The sequence below is a fragment of the Pteropus vampyrus genome, unplaced genomic scaffold (assembly GCF_000151845.1).
Source record: "Pteropus vampyrus isolate Shadow unplaced genomic scaffold, Pvam_2.0 Scaffold18, whole genome shotgun sequence".
NCBI classification, from domain to species: Eukaryota; Metazoa; Chordata; class Mammalia; order Chiroptera; family Pteropodidae; genus Pteropus; species Pteropus vampyrus.
The window spans coordinates 10,927,706-10,950,314 of record NW_011888799.1 but is presented as its reverse complement, the minus strand read 5'-3'; the positions used below and the strand labels follow the sequence as shown (position 1 = coordinate 10,950,314).

The 22,609-nt window shown below is 33.9% G+C and overlaps 1 pseudogene; it reads right to left on the bottom strand.

The window, feature by feature from the left end:
• Positions 1–17,734: 17,734 nt before the first annotated feature.
• On the bottom strand, positions 17,735–21,440 carry LOC105288578 (annotated as a pseudogene).
• Between the last annotated feature and the right edge of the window lie 1,169 nt (positions 21,441–22,609).

Genomic DNA, 22,609 nt, shown 5'->3' with positions numbered 1-22,609 from the left:
TCCATGTTATCATCTCAGAAATGTCAAGTAAACATGTTTTTTAATTCTTCAAAAAGTTGTACTCTTTATATCAGTCCTCTATTGATTCTTTTAATTTACTGAGTTGTAATGTGTGCAGAAAGAAATAACCCTTGCAGTTTTGAGCATTTAGAATCCTACAAGCCCCCGAGCAGTCTGCTCATTTCAGAGAGTGTATAAAAAAATCATGTACCCCACATCCATGTCTATGAAAGCCGACTTTTAAGCTTCCAAATCTGATTGAATGTCACTATCCTTCCCCTCTTTTCTTTATATGAGGTCAAGAGATCATTCTCTCCACATGCTGGCATAGTAGAAGACCACTGAGATCTTCTAGAATCTCCTTACCGGATTGTTTTAGTCATTAAACAAATACATATTGAACACTTACTAAAAAGGCACAAATGTTGAGGTACTGAAGGTAGATAACAAAACAGAAACAAAATAAATAAAATAAGATGCCTATGAAGCTTATATTGTATTAGGGTTTTTGTGAAAGGAATAAATGAAATAAGTAAGCTATAAGCATTTTAAAAGTTTATAACTATTGTGAGAAAAAATAAAGCAGGGGAAGAAAGAAGGAATGGGGGAGGTTCCTGGGGAAAGGCCAAAAACGCAAGGGAACAGTTGAATAGAGACTTAAGTGAGTCAAGCATATATTTGGAGAAAGAGCAATCTAGGAAGAAAGATTGCCAAGCAAAGATGCTCAGTTTTTTTTTGTTGTTGCTAAGTTCAAAAACCACAGGACCCTCTATACTTATGTAAAATTTGGATAGAGAGAAATATACAACTAAGTATAAGTTAGTAGAGTGCATTAGATGTATTTTTTGTGATATGAGAGCTATAATGTAGTGTTTACCTTAAATAATTCTTATACAAAGTATCTATAAAGAAGCTATGACTTTCTACAGTAGAGGGACTTAAGATGAAGGCTCTGAAACCCACTTAAAGATTGTTTTAGTCAGTGTTTTCCAGAAAAACAAAACCAATAGGAGAGTGATTGATTGATTATAAGCAATTGGCTTACATGATTGTGGATGCTGGCAAGTGCCAAGATTTTCAGGGTGTGTTGGCAAGCTGGACACCCAGGAGAGCCAGTGATATATTTCTGGACTGAGTCTGAAGGCCTGAGAACAAGGAGAGTTAACAGTAGAGTTTAAGTCAAGCCCAAGGCCCAGGAAGGGTCGATGTTTCAATTCAAATATGAAGGCAGGAATAAGCAGCTGTCCCAGTTCAAAGGCTGTCGAGTGTGAAGTATTCTCTCTGGAGGAGGGTCAGCCTTTTTGTTCTATTCAGGCCTTCAACTGATGGGATGAGGCCCACTCACATTATGGAGGACAATCTGCTTTACTCAGTCTAATTTACATATTACTCTCATCCAAATACAATGAAATACCCAGAATAACATTTAACAAAATATCTAGGCACCATGTGGTCCAGTCAATTGACACGTAAAATTAGCCATCACAGGACTACATAGACTTGATTGAGGCCTGTGCAATTGAACGTACTTTATTATCAATTTCAACCTAGACTATATAGTAGAATTATTTGGAGAACTTTACAAAAACATAGCTGACCTTCATCAAAAGTACTTATGAGAAATTGTCACTTTTAGCTCTATTGGACAACCTTATAGTAGGCCAACCCCTAATCAAAAAAAAAAAAAAAATCCAACACATTTGGATATTTTTAAAAACGTTTGAAGGAATCAGAGAGCTATTGAGGCAAGATAGAGGACCTTAGGGGATAGAGGATTCTTAAAGAAGGAAAAGTCTAAAATGAGCCCAATATTCTGGGAAGTTTTGCATTATATTTGCCAGTCACTAACCCTAACAGTCTAGATGCTGGGCAGGAAGCAACAGAAGAGAGGCTGAAGAGATAGATAGATTTATCTATTCCAAAGAGGTTAGGGCATAAACTTAGATTTCAGGATCCATCAAGCAGCACGGAACTTGAAAGCATGCCAGGCAGTCAACTGGAGCCTAGAAGGACTGCACAGAGCAATAAGAAGTAACCAGGAATAGTATAATTTTCACAAAAACTGATGTCTAGCTTTGACTGTACTCCATCACAAGTTGAAATAAGGTTATGACCTCCATCCTAACTGCCTATCAGAATAAAATAACATTTAATTTATGGAAAAGAGTAACACCACTTAGAATCTCAAATTTACTCTATATTTTTTTTACATATTATCTAGAATTCAAAATTATGTGGCAAACCAATAAAAACTCCCCACAAAATATATACTTTGGAGTTATCAAATGGGCTTTTATGAAAGGTGTGATCAATATAGTCAAGAAAATAATAGATTTTCACCAGAGCGTATTATTTATATGTACACACACATGTGCACATTTGACCCTTGAACAACATGGATTTGAACTGTATGGGTCAAGTTATATGCATATTCTTTTCAATAAATAACTATTTTTGATTCATGACTGGGGATCCACAGATATGAAGGGCTAAGTGTATACATCAATCTACACTATTTTTTTGTAGGGGAGTTGAACATCTATAGATTTTGGTATCCCCAGGAATCCTGTAACCAATCCCCTGGGAATACCAGGAACACTTAAGTTTTTGAGGAATCAAAAGTTGATTTTCAACTTTACAGGGCATTAGTGTCCCTAACTCCCACATTGTTCAATGGTCAACTGTATATATATTTAAATGGATCTTATAGAACTGAATAAAATCCCTGAAATAAAGAGCATAATAAATGGATTTTAAACAGATTAGATATAGCTGACTAGAGTATTAGTTTACTAGAATATCTATATATCTATATCTATTTATTAAGAGAGAATGTACAATAAAGTATTTTAAAAAGAGTGTAAATATATATGGAACAGCGTAGAAAGGTGTTACATACTTGTATTGGAATTCAAGAAGAAAAAGAGAGAAAAATAGTGGATTATTTAAAAAGCTGTAAAAAGACATCAAGCCAGTAATTTAAAAAATACTATAGCCCTCAAGAAGGAAAAATACAAATGTAACCACATCTTAAGGAAGCTACTCAAAACAAAGCAAAGATAAAATGTTAAAAACCAGCCAGAGAAAATACATTATTTTCTAAAGAGTAATAATAATATCGAAAACTTATTTCTCAATAAAAATGACTAAAACTGTGAAAAATGTAAATAGATATTTAAATGTTAAAATAGAAAGTATTAAGCTATACTTCTCTATATATTAAAATATATACTTAAAATATGAAGGCAAAAAACTTTATTTTTTGTTTATGATAGTGAAAAATTGAAACAAAAAAATATTACAAAGGTTTTTCTCAAGTGCATATAGAACATTCTCCAGGATAGAACATATAGTAGGCCATGAAAACAGCCCCAACATATTTTTAAAAAGTTGAAATCATACAAAGAATGTTCTCAGGTAACAATTAGCTATGTTTTCAGATAAAAATGGAGTCACACTAAAAAAATAACAAAGACAATTGGAAAATTCACAGATATTTTAAACATACAATTAATAATCAGTGGGTTGGAGAAGAAATCTCAAAGCATATTAGAAAATACTTCGACATGGATAAAAATAAAGGCACGACATGCCAAAAGTTATGGGATACAGAGAAAGAATACTTAGAAAAAATTTATACCTATAAATACCTACACTAACAAAGAATATCTCAGTTAAAAAACTTAATCTTCTACCTTAAGACATCTAAAGTTTTAGAACTAAAATATATATTTATAATAACCTATGAGACAAAGAAGTCACAATAAAAATTAGAAAAATTTTTAACTGAATGATAATGAAAATGATATAATAAAACATATTGGATATCGCTCAAGTCATACTCAAAGTAAACTGTATTTCCTTAAATGCATGTGTTGGCTAGGAAGAAAGGCTGACAATCAGTAACCTAGTTAGCTATACCAAGGAGTTAGGGGGAAAAAATAAAACACTTAAAGAAAATAGAAGAAGGGAAATAATGCATATTTCAGCAAAATAATGAAATAGCAAAAAAAAATGCAATATAATAAATCAATAAAACTAGTTTGTTATTTGAAAACACTAGTAACACTAGTATAGCAAGTCTCAATGTTTTTGGTCTCAGGATCCCTTTAGTCGCTGAAAAATTATAAGGACTTCAAAGACTTTTATTTCTGTATAATATATCTACGAATATTTACCATGTTAGAAATTTAAAAATAGTTATTTAGTAAATTCCTTAAAAGTAACCACAAATATTAAAAAGTACTTAAATAAAAGTACATGATTTAGGTTAATATGTAATCAGTCTTAACAACTTTGGAACATAAAGGAGCTTCTAATTTGGTAAGAGGTGTTGTAAAACAAAGTTAATACCTGAGTTTGAGACTTAGACAATAATGCCAGCTACTCTGCATTACATGAGGATACTAGCTAATTTAATTAACCAAGGAAGAGGAATAAAAGATATAAAAACTGAAACATAAAAGATAAAATTGTCATTATTCACATGTAAATGTATATGAAGAAAATCAAAACTATAGTTAAGTAGAATTCATAGCTGATTTAAAAAGACCACTGGATTCAATATCAGACAAAAATTAATTATTTTTTACATTAGCATAAATAATTAAAAATAAATCTTAATAAAGATATTCCTAATTATCATAAAACGAGTAGAAATCTAATGATTGGTATAAATAACATCTACATCTAAAACTACAAAATACTATTAGGAGAAGTTAATGATTACTTAAGTTAAAGAATGTGTAATGTTTATAGTTCTGAAGACTCCATACTGTGATAATGATAAATTATTTCAAAAGTAATTTAGTAACTTGGTTATATTCTGAAAGCTGTGATATGTTATTATAAATCAAAAGGGAGTAAATAAAATTTTTTAAATGAATGACATTTGATCTATAAGTTGATACTGATTTAATTATACCAATCACTCATATTCACATAATATACATTAAAGAGATTTAGACCTCATTTTTCCTTTTATGTACATTATGGCTTGTTTTTAGAGAGTGTCCCATTGCACAGTGCACTTGCTTGTATCTGTTTAACAATACATCAATATTTTGCCCAAATGCAGACTGTATTATACTATATGAGACTTTCATTGTTTCAGTGATATTCTACAACTGAGCTAACATAAGAAAAATATTTTTCAAAAACTAGTTTGGTGAGAATTTTTCTTTTTAATTATTGCTTAGATTACCCTAGTCTCTTTGCTTACTTCTCCTACATTGCTAATAAAAGAAGAAATATGAGCCTTTTGGAACCCCCATGGAGACTTGCACAGCACTCTGCACAATTTGTATACATATTTGCATAAATATTTCTATAAGATTTGGGGGAATAACTCAGTGAATAGTAAGTAAATAACAAGTTTCTCCAACCTGTTTTCAGTGTAATGTCAAAAGTTATCTTAGAATATTTTGGAGTTATGTCATCCCTTTGCTTACGATCATCCAATGGCCATTTATTACCCATAAAAAAAAACAAAAACAAAAACACCTTATCATTTAACTTACCATGGTTAAATATTTTGCATGAATTGGTACCTAATCTTACCCTCTACTTGGACCACTCAAATTCTCAATAAATATAATACAAATGCAGCTATACAATGACTGATTACCCTTCAGTTCCCCACTTGATTTCTTTCTGCATCAAGGATCTGGCCAGTACTATACTGTTCCTTTTTAAAACACATTTGCTTTTTTCTTGTCGAATGTCAAATGCCACCATCTAATGGAATACTTTCCCAACTGCTGTATGTAAATTAAGTCTTTTCTATGGCCCTCTTAGTTTCATATCTGTTTTCTTCATACTATTTATCATTCTTTAAAATAAATTTGTGATTTGTTCTTTAGTATTTCTTACTAAATAGAATGTAAGCTCTCTGAGGGTAGGAACTATTGTTTGGTATTCTACCTCCAGCAGCCAGCACAAAATGCAGGCCCTAAAAATGTTGAATATGTGAGTTATCAAAATTTTTCTTTTCATTACATTTATAAAGGATAATTTGTCAATTTTGAAAGACTGTATTTACCATAGAATATGGAGCTTCATAGTTAATTCCCATTTTTACTTTAAAAACTAAAATAATCTAAACAAACTGAAGTAAATATTCTCATTATCCAGCACTTTAAAAAAACTATTCTGACACATAGTGGCTTAAAGCAACAATCATTTTATTATCTATCATTATGTGTTGGTCAGGAATATAGAAAACACTCCACTGAGTGATTCTTCTGCTCTATGACTGGTCGGGGTTACTCAGTGGTATTCCACTGATGGCCGGGCTCTTTCGAGATTCTAAGACAGGTTTATTTATCTTGCCTGCCAACTTGGTGGAGATGTCTGGGCTTGGTTGGATTACTCTCTACTTTCATATTGTTTTAGCACCTCTCTCCATGGCTTTTCCTGAAGTGTAATTGGACATCTAATACTGAATCTCAGGATTACAAGAGACCAAGATGGAAGTTGCCAGTCCAGAAACTCACATAGAATCATGATGCTGTACTCTCTTGGTAAAGCATCAGGGGCAAGCCCAGACACAAGGGGAAAGGGAACAGATGCCACTACCTGATGGAGGTGCGTCACAGAATTTGGGCCATTGAGAATTTGACACATATATTAACAGGGATAGTGCTTTTTTCTCGTAGAGAAACCAGACCCAAAAGGAATTAGATTCCGCATGTGAAAAAAATCACATCTGTCCATTCACATGTTGTCATTTCTAATATGTAGTCCTTTATGGTTTCTTTGCTTATTTGAAAATGTGCATTTCCATATGTAGAATAGATCTTGTTAATTGCAAATTAAAAAGCTATTTATCTGGGGTTAAGAAATCACAGATAGGCCTAAAATTTTCATGTATCACAGCATCTGAGTTATACAGTATGCAAGTGTTACAGCCTGGTTTTAATTTTTTTAATTAAATAGTAAGCAAAGAAAAAAAAGAGCAAAATAGCTAAGAAGAATTTCTTTTCTAAAGTTTTTCTCACATCAGTAGTGAATAAAATTTACCATTTTTTCCCCATATCCTTCCCTAAAATTAGTAATGTCCGACTTACAGTTTTGGTTGAAGTGAAAGGAGTGGAAAAGTATATCATTGTGGCCTTAATATGCATTTTCTTGATCACTTACAAAGTAGATCATCTTTTAATATGTTTATTAGCCATTCATGTTTTCTATAAAGTTCATAGAAATCCTTTTCTCATTTTAGAAAAATGTTTATTTTGTTTCCTAATGATTTATAAAAATTTCTGTTTTCTGGTGCAAATGCCTTGACAGCTATATAATTTTCAAATGTCTTTCAGTTTGTAGCATAGAATTTATTTTAATATAGTCAAATTCATGAATTCATTTTAATAGCTTAAGCTTTTCTCATTTTGTGAAAGAACATATTTTCCTAATTTTATAAGCATTTTATATTTTCTTCATAAAGCTTATAGGTCTTTTTTTTTTTTTTTTTTGAGTATTCCCTGCAAAAGATGTATTTTTCCAGAACATTCAAACTGGCTGAAGTTATTTTGTAGTATTTTCTTTAAGATTATATCAAAGGAGAAGTATTCCCTGGGTTCTTATATATTCAAAAACCTTTGCCTTCATATTAAGAATAAAGTTTCTTTGTACATCATTTGGGCAAATTCCCAATTCATACCATGTGACTCACATTTCTTTAATGGTGGGTAGTTGTTAGTGACTAAGATTTTTACGTATGTTCAAAGAATTTTATATGTATCTTTAAAGACTAATAATTTTATTACAATTTATTATTTTTTAAATAGTTTTCATTTTTTTTAGGGGGTTAAACACCTAATATATTATCTCACAGTTTCTGTGGGTCAGGAGTCTGAGCATGACTTTATTGGGTTGTTTTCTCAGGGTCTCACAGCTGCTGCTATTGCTGCAATCTCATCAAATATTTGGTGTTCTTTTCCTAGTTTGTGTGGTTGTTTTGTTATTGTGAATTACTTATGATTTCCAACAGTGTGCGCACAAAACATTCATTATATATTATTTCATCCAGGATTATCAGAAGCTTTCAAGAGTATGATCTTTCATGGGGTCCAATACATTATTATACCAGAAATGGAAATCTAAAATACCCAAGTATTAAATAATTCTTCCCTTTTGTTCCAACCATTCAGCTCCTTCATCTTTTGTACTGAGTCTCTTTTTTCTAAAAAAAAAATATTCTGACTGCAATGAACTAGCAAAAAAAACTTTAAGAGGCTCAACCAAATTAATATATAAAAATGGTGTTTTATTTCACAGTGGTATGCCTGTTTTAATAACATAATCTGAGTTGTAGGACACAAGTTTATTTCTCAACTTGGGAAACTGACCCTAAAACTATTATGTATGAAGTGACTCTTATGTGAACTACAGTTTGCCTTAAGACAGTCCCTGAAGTTAAATCTAAGTTCTTTTATTAATAGTGCCATAAACAGCAGTGTTTTTTGTTTTGTTTTGGTAGAGTTAATAGTGCCTGGTTGTATTGCTAAGGCCTTTAAAATCAACTGAAATTTATCTGAATTCTCAGTTTTTTCCTAGTAAGCCTTTTTCTCTAAGGGTTTAGATTCATGGCTCATTTTACACTGGTAATGACCATTTTATTCTCAGATCTTTATTTTACCTTAGTAAAATAAGATATGTTAAGGATTATATTTAACTTTGATAACAGTGGAGACTTTGAAGCTGAAAAATTTGGTCAAACTTTATTTTTCTCTTTGGAAACATGAGAAATGCAGACAGGCCTGCTCTGTGACTGAACTGATCCTCATGGTTCTTAGCTTCCTATGTGTAAGAATCATGAGCAGCACTACGGGTTAAGTGGTGACAATGCCAGCTTGAACTATTTTATATTTACAACACTCAAACTTCATTCTTAGAAGATATTAAGCATTTCGATGAAGAGGATTTTTGAATCTGAGGAAGTTTGTTCATTACATTTGACTTTTGACTTATGCACATGCTTCCCTTCCTTCCATCATACTGTGAATATCATTTCGAGGTGTTCTGTTGAGTTTTGCATTTGCAAAGTAAAAAAAAAAAAAAAAAAAGACATGGTTGTATTAGCTAAAATAAACACATTTTATCAAAATGGTTCACAGAGAAGCTAATGAGATCCTGTATAAAGTTGCATACTCTAGGAGTAGATGTCAAGGTAGTTTGTTGTAAAAGATATTTTCTAAGGCTTACTCCTAGGAAGAGAAAGTACAGAAAGCAAAGATTTGACAAAGCAGAAAATTGATCAGTGAAGCAGGTCCCCCAAAACCTCAGGCAACCAGGTGAGGAGCTATGGAGCTGGGCTTTTTACAGGACTTTGAGTGAATCAGCTCTTTGCATCTGGGGCAGGTACTGGAGGATCTGGCAGCTGAAGGCAGTGTTTTCACTTCAGTCCTTGTGTTGGGCACCAAGTCGTTTGTTAAAGGGGAACCCAGAGGTGTATTGTGTATCTATCAGCATCTACTCTTCACACCATACAGATCCACTTCTTCAGCACATTCGAGGCCAGCTCCTTTAGTAGTCCTAAAAGGAAACATTTTCCTAAAAGAGCTTTTTTTCTTAAAAGGAACCTTAGAAAGGAGAAATAAATGGAACAAATAATAGCCTCTACTGCAGTTGATCTCAAGGCCATAATCAGTAATCATTTTTTCCCTTTATCCTATCCCTTATATGTTCCCCTTACTCTTAGCTACCATTTTTCTGGCATCTGGGGCTTTCCTGGTACATTATTCAGACCTTCAATGCTTCTGTAGCCCAATCTCCTGGTGATCATATTTATTTCAGACTGGGTTTGCTGTTTTTGTCCATTTATAGGCATAATTGGGCAGGTAAGAATAAAGAAGCAACTAGTTGATTTCACATACATTTCTTCTTGCTCTCTTTTTATACAAGGACCCCTATTTCCTCCAGGTGACCAATGTCAATTGTTCATTTAAAATGATATCTTTTCTGCTGGGCCTTATGTACAAAAAGCCAAAATTACCCAGATAAATCAAAACTTATAATTCAATGGCAAAAATATGCCTCTTTGAGGGTCTCTTCTAATTCTGTAGAGCCCAGACACTTGCTGGGATAAGAAGCAGAAAATCCTCAAGTGTGTCCCTGTGATTGATAGTATTTGGGGCCAGTCTGCTTGCATTTCTTGATCCTGGATCAGAGTATTCTTATAGGAAATGTATAGGTATTTTTTAGTCAATGAATATATTTCATCCTCAGAGGTAGCATATCTGTGTTTGCAGAGTAGTTTCCCGGCTGTTGCTTTGGTAAGCCCTTCAAATGCTCTGGTAGTTTTTAGATTATGTAATATGATCAGTGGATTCTGTTGTCATGAGCCACCCTGCATTTCCTTTTCTGTAAAGTGGTTTCCATAGTTTTATGTGATATTATATGGAATTCCAATCTAGTCTATTACACACTACTGAAGACCGCAGATAGTTATGTTAGATGAAGCCCAGAAGATAGTAAAGGCAATCCCATACCTGGAATGTACATGTATATATTTCTTTGAGAATGAACTGCAGGTCTTTCTCAGATGGAAAGGGCCCAGTGTAGTTAATTTGTCACTAAGTGGCTTGTTGGTCTTCTGAGGAATGGTGCCATGTTAGGGACATAGGATCAGTCTCTTTTGCTGACATATTAGATATTTGGATGTGGCACTAACTAGATCATCTTTGGTAATTGGAAGTCCATGCTGCTAGATCCACAAATAGCCTCCTCTGACACTGTGGCCTCTCCATTCATGTGAGCTGATATCAATTGGCTATGTCATTTTTTCTACCGAGTTTAGTGCCTGTCCCAGAGTAGATGCCCTCTGGTGCCATTAATGTGTGAAACAAAAATTTTCACACTTTTAGCTTATTACTACCCTCATGAATTACTCTGGATTTCTTCATTCTCATTCTTTAAATACTTTTATTTATGTGTCTATACACAGCTAGCTGGGAGCTTCTCCACTGCTCATGCTCATGATTTTGTATATATACAAACTTGAGTTATTTCTCTTTCATTACAAGATGGATGATCAGAAGTCGTACTACCAAAATATCTTCCCATTTGGGAAGATTTTCTGTTATCACTATCTTCTAGCCCTGAATGGTCACCTTTTCTTTTTAGCTTGCAGTCACATACTGAGCCAATTTTTTCTATAAACCAAGCTTGGGATTTTAAATTCTTATTTGGTGATTATATGAGATCTCATATATAACTAACTATATGCATAAAATGAGAGAGGAGTGCTTGTACAACAATGGAGGAGAGGTTTGGACTACTACTTAAACAGTTTGCTTGTGTCTTCTAGTCCATTTGTGCTCAAGCCTGAATGTATCTCTTTCATCTTCAAATAGATTGTTATTGAGCCTGCCTGACTTTATGACTCAATAATCTTGATGAGACATTTCGTGATGAGTATTTCCAGCCATGTGGTTACTTATGTCTCTTGGTGAAGAGTCTCACATCTACCAGGGACCAGTAGCATGCCAAGATGAGTTCTTCAGTAGGGAGATATTTATCCACTCCTGATGATGGTGGTCTTACTCACACACTCCTATATTAAAAAGTTTTTTGATTGGGGGGACAATACATGATTAATTTCAAACACTTGCTACAAACTCAGTATCTGACAGATTATAGACTCATGCAAAATATTCGTTAGTGTATTTATAAAAGACCTGAATGCAAATAGAATTTTGGTAAGTGTGTGATAAGAACATTTTGCTAGGAAGATTCAAGGTAAGTCCAGGCAACAGGAAACATCCCTATATGATTAGTTTATAGTATGTGGTCGTATAGTAAGAATTTATATATAAAAAAGTTCCTAAATCTAACAGTAAACATATTATGTCTCCTTGGTTAACTCAAGGATATCTCACACTCAGTTTGTCCATCTTAACACTCAGGATTTTTTCTTACAAATCTGATTGAATTGTTTTCTTTCTCAGAATAAAGCTTCCTTATTCCTCTAGTTGTACTAGCCAGATACCTAAGAGTCATTTTTAACTCTTCCTTCTCTTTCACCTTCTATATCCGATCTATTACCAAGTTCTGCAAATTTTATTTTCTAAATCCTGCAAACCTTTTATTTCCTACTGAATGCATATTTTATTGAATTCATCTATTTTTTTTATGTTTACTACCAGAAACCAAGACATTGGTCGTAGCTCCTTATCTGCAATAGTTTCCTAATGGATACTCCACCATCTGCCCCTTAATCTGAGCCAAATATCCTTAACATGGTCTCCAAGGCACCACAAGTCAGTTCCTTGCTTACCTCTCTATGCTCATCTCCATCATGTCTCACCTACCCTTGCTCTCTCCATTCCAAGTGAGTTGAACATCTCTTGTCCTTTAGTACCTTGTGCCATGGGGCTTTGGCTCCCTTTTTCCTCTGCCTAGAGTGCATGAAGTCCTTTTCATCAATTTAACTTCTCTCAATTGTTCCTGCCTGAGCTCTGGTATAATTTTCCTAGGAAAGGCTTCCTTAATGTCCCTGGATATATAATCTCTCTTATGGATAATCTCAGAGCATTACATATCAGTTCTTTCCAGCACCTATAAGGATTGCAACTTCATATTTTTGCATGTAAAATTATGACTTCTTTCTTTAAAAATAAGGTCCATAGAGTGAGCCTCCTGTCTCTCTGTGTTTACCATTATGTCCTCAGCCCTGATACATGGTGGTGCTCAAAGATACTTGCTAAATAAATTAACTAAATTTTGGGATTAGATTGGGAGAAAAAAATACTAAAGTAAGAAATTCAAATAGTCACCTAATTGTGTGTGTGTGTGCGAACTGTAAATATTTTAAATGTTTTAGAGCAATAGCTGTCTTGATTGGGTAAAATGAATGCAAGTTGTGAGGGTTTGCTCTCAGTTATAGGTTAATACATTATTTTTTAAAAAGACCATAGGAATTTGAAGTAAAACTACTAAAGTAGTAGTAAAAAAGATGGAAGTTAGTGCAAGAGGAATTTTAAGTAGACACAACAGAATTTTTTGACTAATTGAATGTAGAAAAAAACAAAGAACACTGAAAAATGTCTCCAAACAGGCTTAGTGCATTTTATTAATACGATAATTATAAATGACTGTATGTATGTTCCCAGGCTATTATCCATCTTCTGTTTTATTTACCTTTCTTATGCATTGTTGTGTTGCAGAGAGACTGACAATTAGGTAAGGCCAATACCTGGTCTTTTACTAAAGTTTACAACCAGTAAAAAATCATTTCTCTAATTTGAGGTAGAAAATTGCTTAAATGTGTAATTTAATGAGGATTTAAAATACCTGAGTTATATTTCTAAAATTAAGAGCAGGAAGCAACAATTAAAGATCTTGTCTTAAGGTAATATAATTAAGTATAAAATGTATCAACTAGCATTTTCAAAAGAGAATTTAAAATTCACCATTTCTAGGAATAAATGTATAATTCTTCAGTGTAGAAAGTGTTATTGGATACAACAAAAATGGAATTAAACATTACTTCTGAAAAGCATAATTCCTACTGTGGTCTCACTGGTCCTACCTCTTCTCCCTCAAAGCTTCCTGACATTTTTCCTTGCTCTGATTTCATATAGGGATTTTTAAGTGTTGGTAGAGAGGAAGGAGGAACATTCAAGCGTGAGTTCTAAGAGACTGATTTCAATGTAGTTGTTGTTGTGTATGTGTTTTTTTTTTTTTATCTGCGTTGTCTAGTAGTGATTATTAAATGTTAATTGTAGGAAGGAAGGGAATGAAGACAATTATTTAATTTTCATTAATTAGGACATCGAATAAAGAACTATAAAGATGCAGCTAGTAACATGGAAAAGAAAGCAGAAGGAAAAAGAGATGAAGAACGCTACTCAAATATAAAGTTGGATTATTAAGGGTGATTGGTTGAAGGTAGCAAGAAAAGAAAATGGAGGAATTCAAAGGGACCAATTAGAAGAAAGATGGGAGAGAGAGGGAGAGAGAAATAGGGAGGGAGAAGAAGGGAGAGAATAATTTAGAGATTGGCAGAATGAATAAAGAGGGAACCATTTCAGGGTTAGCTATTGTACTGTTCTGAGTGTGGATCAGTTAATCAAACCTACTGGGCTCATACATAACCAAGAGTCATCCCTAGAGATAGTAAGCACTTATTAGCAGATCTTGTTAAAATAAAGATTGACTTATGCCACACTTAAAAAGTAACAAATAAGCCTCTAGTTATTGGTGGTTACTGGTACTAATTATGTTGTAAAATAATTTTAATTATTAGAGAAGTAACACTATTTTAGAAGACATATGGGATTATACACCTCAAATAAGACAATGGAGGTGAAAAAATATTTTGCCTTTTGTGACCAATGAATATCTATTGTCCTTCCAGGTGAGATGTAAGATGACTTTTTGGAGATCCAGTTGCCCTGTATCTTTTTCAGAATGGAGTCCAAAGCCTGCTTACATGAGCCTGGGAGATAGGAGCATAAACCACTCTCTCATTAAGTGAAATGTTGTCTGGTTGGTGTATTTTCCAAAGCCACCTAGTTGATATTCTTTTATAGCAGCCTGAATGGACATAGATAGTTTGTCAACATCATTTTTTCCCCCGCAGTATCCATGGCTCAGTCGTAGATTATGATTTAGAGAGTTGAAGTTAGGATTATTAACAAAGGAGCCTGGATTCTGATTCTGTGTTTTCTATGTTTAGAGCACAGAGGGAGCACCTCTATAAAATGAGAGTGACCACTGTTTTGTTAAAATATTTTTTTTTAAATGAAAGGTATTTTGGCCTTTAATAAGCATAATTTTAAAATATGATTCTTTTCCTTTTTGTCAAGATCCCTGCCGTAGTAAGGTAGCTAGAGACTGGTTTAGCACATTTTCTGTTGAGTTTTAGTATTTATTTTACCACTGAATCCAATGATAATTAATGGAATTAAACAGCATCAAAAGGAAGGTCAAATATTTATAAAGTAGTTTATAATTTTCCACTCCCATTGCTCTCCAATCAGGAAAGCACATGTAGAATTACTGTAGACCACACAAAGGGAAGGGGAAATTACATAGTCTATCAGTTGGTTAAAGCATTTTTTGTAGAACAGAAATTGGCTTTGTTCCCATCGTTTCGATTTCTGGCCTACTTAGCTAAAGTAGCTGAAGGAAAAAATCCATCATCAGTAGCTCTGCTTCAGACAAACACAATAAAGGCTAACAGCCTTTGACAGAAAGCCCTGTGCAAGGCATTTTGAGAAAAGAAAACATTACTTTAAACTCACACCTGAGCAACCAGTGTTGCCCTAATCCTAACCTTAACATGAAGGTTAGATTCTCCCACCTCTACCACGAGATTTGGATTTAAATATCTAGTTATAATTGGGAATGGAAGAAAAAAGGGCATGACAACCCGAAAGTTATTTATGACTCTTTTTGTCCAGAACAATTTATGTTAAGATATAATGACATTAGAATTATATTAGATAAAGAGACTAGTAGAATTTAAAATTTAGGTACATCTTCAGTGGTTAACATTGTTTGCAAATGTTTTCTGTAAAGGATCAGACAGTAAATATTTTATATTTTGTGGCATATGTGGTCTCTGTCACTACTCATCCTGGCTGTTGTGACATAAAGTACACATAGACAATACTTAAATGAATGGACGTGGCTAAGTTCCCATAAAAATGTGTTTATTATTTATAAAAATAGATGGTAGGCTGGTTTTGCACTATAGCCCAGGCCATATTTTGCCAAATCCTGATCTACATTGGTTGAAATCTTTTTTTAAAAATTATTTTTGAGTCAGTGGTAAATGCTTAAATAGCAGAAAAGTATATTGAGTACATTATTTATGATCTTTCAGGGCCAGTCCAGCTAGAGTGAGACTGGTGAGACAAGTGAGGCACTAGTGTCAGGTACAAAATTTAAGGGACACCAAAAACTCAGTAATCAAGATAAATAATATTTATGCAATATATTAGAAAAAAATTGACAAACTATAGCCCAGGTTTCCACTGTCTGCTTTTATAAACAAAGTTTTTTTGAAACCAGGGATAGGATTAGGTTGAGGTGAATGAAGTAAGGGTATGCAAGAAAAAAGTAGGATCTCGTCTTTATTTAAAACTTTGATATTTGTTCATCGTGATCTTTTTACATTAATTTTGATTTTAAAAATAGTGCAGTAAATATTATTTATCTTGATTACTGAGTTGGAGACTTCAAATTTTGTGCCCAAGGCAAATACCTCACTTTCATCACTCTAGTTCCAACCTGCTTTTGGTTGACATACTTTAATATCACTAACATAACTTCTTAAAGTATTTCTGAAAATACCTAAATGCATCTACTTCTGATAATCTGTCAAAGTATATTTTATGGGGCATAACTATTATGCCTTCTTGTTCTGCATATTCTATGACAGTTCTAGACTATTTCAAATATTTTCCCTTTTCACAGGTCTTGAGTGAGAGATTCCTAGTGTGCTAAAAATGAGTTATAGGTCCACCCTAGAAAAGGTTAAATATTACCTGGCATACAAATATTATAATATTCTATGTACTTGCCACAAAAGACAGTAGAAAACCTAGTATACATGACTTATTTGGAACTTCAATTAACCACTTGCTAGCTTTATAAGTGTAAGGATCTGTTGTTGTTGTTTTTTTAAATTTATTTATATTCTATTTTCAATTGATTCATCACATGTTTGTTGATGTTCAAAAATCTATACCTACATATTTTTAGGTTTTTATTTTCATTCTCAGGTCTTATACTGTGCTTGCTATGTACATGTACAGAATATGCATTCAATAAATACCTGCTTAGTCAACTAACATTCATTCTGTACTTATTGATTGGACAAGACACCATGCTAGGTGATCTTAAGAGGCAGCAGAACTGTTTCTTGAAACTTTGTTAGTAGCACAGTAGTCATGGTAACGATTCTATTAAAGAAGGGAATGTATATGATTAGGTGAATACCATGGAAAAAGAGCGTGTTATTATGCTTGGTTTTAGGAGTGAGGCAGGAGTGGATTGTAGCTGGTGATAGTCAAGGTCACCAGCTACCGTAGGGAAAGGTAAAGAAGCTAAAGTTTCTAGTACCAATTCCAATGTTAGTGTGTGTAGGGCTTCCCTCACATGTCCAGTAACCCAGCACCAGGTGGGTATCCTATATAGTCAACTCAGTTCTGACACTATCTACCCCAAGACAGCATCAGATTCCAGAGGTTAATAGTTCAGTATCACAACACACACACACCCCCACCACCCATCCACCTCAGACACCAGTACCAAGTCCAGGTTGTCACCTGTGCTTCTGACAGATCAGCTATGGATTAGAGGTTCCAATGACCACCTCCTTGGGTTCAAGTAATTTGCTAGAGTGGCTCACAGAACTCAAACACTGTACTTACTAAATTACTAGTTTATTATAAATAATAACTCAGGAAGAGAAACAGAGGGCAAAGTATGGGGGAATAGGTGCAGAGCTTCCATGCCCTGTCCAGGTGCACCTCTCTCCCCAAATCTCCATATGTTCATCAATACAGAAGCTCTTTTTTTAATAAAAATAAATATGTATTAAAAGTAGGAGTCTGAACAGGAGAGAGTACAAAGAGTATAAACAAGTAAATATCACTACATTCAGCTCAGCCTGATTGAATGCTGAGAGACAACTCTAAATGTTCTCTGTGCACTTACTAGCAAGATACATGAATTCTGTTGTACACCAAAAACACACTAATTTTGATTAGGCAAAAGTATTTTATCAAAGTTGGTCCCAGTGCCAAATACAGGCATCATCACAAACAGCTGTAAGAGTGTGGCTATCTCTGCTAAAGCTGGTTTGTCAAATAGCACCACATTCATGATGAGTCAGTATTCTACATATGGCTTTATGAAGATCTTCTAAATTCCAAACATAAAGTGTGCCAAGCTGATAGCCCAATGCAAGCATCTTTTGCGAGAAATGCATAGAAAATCTCGTGTACCAAATTTCACACTGGCTGTAATCAAATAGCCCAAGAATAGTTAGATTAAACTCACTTGGCTTAATTTTATCTATATCATCCTCCATTTTGTCAGGTTTCCAGCACACAGTGTTTTTTTTGTTTTTATTTTTGTTTTTGTTTTTGTTTTAAGACAAATGCTGGCAAAGATTCTGAGACACTCGATCTTTCATACATTTCTTCTGGGAATGTAAAATGAAAAGTCTTAAATCACTAACTATCACACACAATTGACAGAATTCCTATGTCTATCCCTGGTAGAAAAGTCAAGAAAGTGAATTTTCTGAGAAATAGATGGTCTGTTTTATCTGGGTTATATTCATAAATGTCATTAATTGCTTTAATTAATTATTCTCTTTGAATTGATCTTCCAAAGTTTTAGAGAGTGATTCATACCACATGACTTTTTTTTTTTTTTTACCCAGGAGATTATAATCAGCACTTAGAATTTCATCTCTGTGCTCTTCTATACCTCTGTATATTGCCACAAGAGTGTCCATTTAGATATTCTGTAATTGTAAAGTATGACCTTGACTGACTGACAGGAGAAGATTTGAATCTCCTGGGTGGAATTTCAACTCATCAGTAGCAATTTCATGGCCAACATAGCACTTTATGCATTGCATTGTTATGAGGTTAATTATACAAAATTTGCCTCTAGATCTAGCTGCAGCCAGCAGAGGTTGGTTTGTACTGCTATCATATGTCCATACACAAGTATAAAAGTTTTCATCAGCAGTGGAATAGGATTGCAACATAGGATTGCAACAGCCAGATTTCTCCTTATAAATGATATTCATGTAAGGTAACTCTGTTGTATCCTATACTTGCGAACTCTAATGGATCTCTTTCTTTATTGTTCCAGTTAAATTGAACCCCAAACAATGGTTGATTATCATCTTTCTAGACACTGTTTACACATTTGAAAGAATATTTGCATTTCTTTGACTTCCATTTTCCCTTCCTCCAACTTTTCTTTCCAGTCTCATTTCATGTTTTTGTAGGTATATCAGAGTGCTCAGTCAGTATATCACCTGTCCTCATCTAGAAAACCAACTATACCTAAACCTCATTTAAAATTTTTATACTTATTATAGCAAAAGGAAAGTTTCATCAAGATAAATCTCCCACTTCCATGGACAAGGCTACACACTTAAGGGGACTCTCTTTTGCTTGGGTCTTGTGGTATCCAGAGTATCTTTTAGCTCCCATCCTTTAATGATACTGGAGTCTTTGGAATGAGCCTTGACCTGTACCCTCTGCTGCTTTTCTATCTCTGTTTCAGTTACAGTCCATAATTAGGTCCTAGTTCCTGAGCTTTGCTGCCTTGGTTCCAGGTCTGAATACTCTGAAAAGTACTTCACTGGACTAAGAATTATTTAAAAATCAGGATTTTCTTTTTCATTTTTGAATCTCTAACTATATATTCACTCATTAATTTATTCAATAGAAAACACGAGAGTAATAAAGGTACTAGATATAAAAGATAGTGTTAAACAAGTCAGACATTATTTTCTTATCCCTAGAACAACACCTAGCAAATAGAAATTAATCAAAAAAGTTTTATCTGAATGCTTCTCTCTCTTAAATGGCAGTTATCATAAAACAAATAAGTGTTAACAAATGCCCAACCAATTATTGAACAGATACTAAACAAAGCTCTGATCTAAGGCTATAATTGCATTATCTTAACTGAAAAAGCTTACAAGGCAAAAAATGCTGTCATCACTACTGTACAGATAAGGAACTGAGACTCATAGTTGCTGAGACAGTCACTCAGTGTCACACACATAATCAAGGGTGGCAGAACTAGGATTCAAATGTAGGCATTCTGACAACAAAGTCTGCAGTCCTAATTACCATGCTGATATCCTGTGTAGCATAAAATTCAAATGTGTTTTATTATAATAAGTACAAAAGTAATACTTCTACAACTATTTATATATCAGTTTAATAAGTATCTTCTTTTCAGAGCACAGAAACACCCAAAGGATATCAGTTGTCAGCCATGATCTTATTTATAAGGGCTCTGTGATAAAACGAATTGCCACTGATTCCAAAACTTTGTCCTCCAAGAAGCTTAGTAATGTACACATTATGAGACCAAACAGATATATATTGAAATCATACTGTTAATATGTCACTTGAATACAAAATATGCTCATGCCTTCTCAAGGATCGTTATTTGGGGAAATCACAACACTGCTGATCACAGAGTGAAGTTATATAGTTATGAATGAAATGTTATACAAATGTATCTTTCATGAATCTAATCTTAATTTCTCATGTAAAATTTAACTGTCATCTCATAATTCCTCAAACACTTCGTCAAGTAAATGATTTACATTTTACAAATTCATTTATTCAGTGATTTCCAGCATTTGTTAATTTACTCATTTCTACTGTTATTTACATAAGTCATCTCTATTACTAGGACATAAAGGGCTTAGAGGTTAAGATTGTATTTGCATTATCAGTGCCCAGGCACAGTGCCTGGCATAAAGTGGTTAGGAAGTATTTTCAAATCAGTATCCGATATTTCCTTTGTACATGATAGGCAGTGTTGATTAGGAGATATAGTGGAAAGAACATTCCAGGTAGAGGAAAGAGTAAGTGAAAAGCCTGGATGGAGGACTTAGCTTGAAGTATTAAAAAACATCAAGAAGTGCAGAGCATAGTGTGCGAGAAGGTAATATTTGGGATTGGAGTCCAAGGTTTAGCCAAAGTCACTATTGTATAGGCCTATGTAGATATTAGCAAGGACATTGGAGTCTAGGAAAACATGATATGACATATAATATATCCGGTTTAGGAAGAATAGAGAAAAACAGCAACATAGAAACAGCAGGCCAAATATGAGCTTTGCATTATTTCAAGAAATAATTGGTGATGATGTAGACTAAGATGTTAGCAGTAGAGGAGGTGAGAAATACTCGTTTTCTAGTTATGTTTCTGAGGTAAAACGTCTGGGGGAATTGAGTTGTCATATCATGAGATAGAAAAAAATTTAAGTTTATTTTAAACATGGTATCGAATTAGTAAAGGAACTTTTATGTTGGAGGAATTAACTACTGGAGTAAACTCTACCAGTGTCTTAATAAGACTACCATTTATTTTTTAAAATCTAGTATGATTTCTCCGATGACATGACTTTTTTTTTTATCAGTTCTTTAGAATACTTCTGACTTGGAATGCTGTAAATTATACAATGGAATATTGTCATAACTACTCATTCACAGTTTTAGTTCATCAGCAATGTTTATTAAGCACTTACTTTAACTAAGACCCTATACTAGGGTTTCCTCAGATAGTTTGTCAGGCTCTGCGATTAATAATCAAGAAAATTATAGTTTTTTGTCAAACATTTCCATGCACCAGTTATCAATTTTGAGGAAGTAGGGCATGGCACACCTGTTGCCAGTCCCAAGGGAGGACTCCAACTGTGTGGAGGACAGCAACTATCATCCTAATACCAGTCACCAGGAACAGAAGTCCAAACACTTCTCACTTCTTGGTATTAGAGTTGCCAAGAAGAACGCAACACAGTCAAGTATTGAGTAGAACAATGCTACATTCATCTAGAGAAGAGACAGAGTAAAATCAGTTTAAATAGTAGGCATTGGTCTCTGATGGCTAGTGGGTCCCTCTCAGTGACTGACACAAGGTATTTTGCCTATGTACACCATTCTCATGCCATAGTGGGAAGACCCTATACCTTCCCCATGGATGATAGATATAATACAGGGGTTTGCCAGGTGTTATATGATGCACATGCTTTAAGTAGAGACAAGAGCATTCACTGAGCCTGAAACAGGGAAAAATATTCCCACACAAAGTGATAAGCCAAATACAGGCTGTATGGACTCTCTCTCTTTGTACGGAAGTGTTCTAAGCCAGAGCTCATTCTTATGTGGTCAAATAAGGGCCAAAAGAATGTAGGCATGAGACTGACTTTCCCAACAGCCATCTATGAATTCAGGTATGAGATAGATTAAGTCAGCTAAGAGATACAATGGGGAAAGTATAATTTGAACTGGACTAGGAAGGCTAAGTGAAACTGGATTCTGATGAGATTAAGGAAAAAAGAATGGAGTGAAAAGTCATAACAGGAGATGAATTATAACATAGAAAATATTTAGGGCATATGTCTAGTGTGTAGTAGCTAAAGAGAAAACAAAAGATAAGGCGAGACTGACATTTTGAATGGCAGGATAAGAAAATTCCTCTTTACTTTTTTGTTCTTTGTGCCACTTATTAATTTTGAACAAGAATGAACTAGAAAGTAGTTATATTTTTCAAATGCCCAGTATAAGAAGGCTTCCAGACACTAGCCACTAAACAGAATGGAAATCCCCTGAGGCTCCCTAGAAGATTTTGTACTGAAAAGTACTTATAGTCATGATCCATTGAAATAGTTACTTTAAATTCTTCCCACAATTCTTTTCATATCAACTAAGGAAATAGAAAGATTTACTGAATTAAATTACTTTAGCTTCATATTTCTGCTACGAATAAGGGAAATTGTGAAGAAACTAGCAAACCCAAGAAATAAAATAAAAAATATGTTTGAAGAAATAACCAGTGTTTTGGGTTTTTTGTTTTTTGTTTTTCCTTACTGTGATATTTCACTCTTT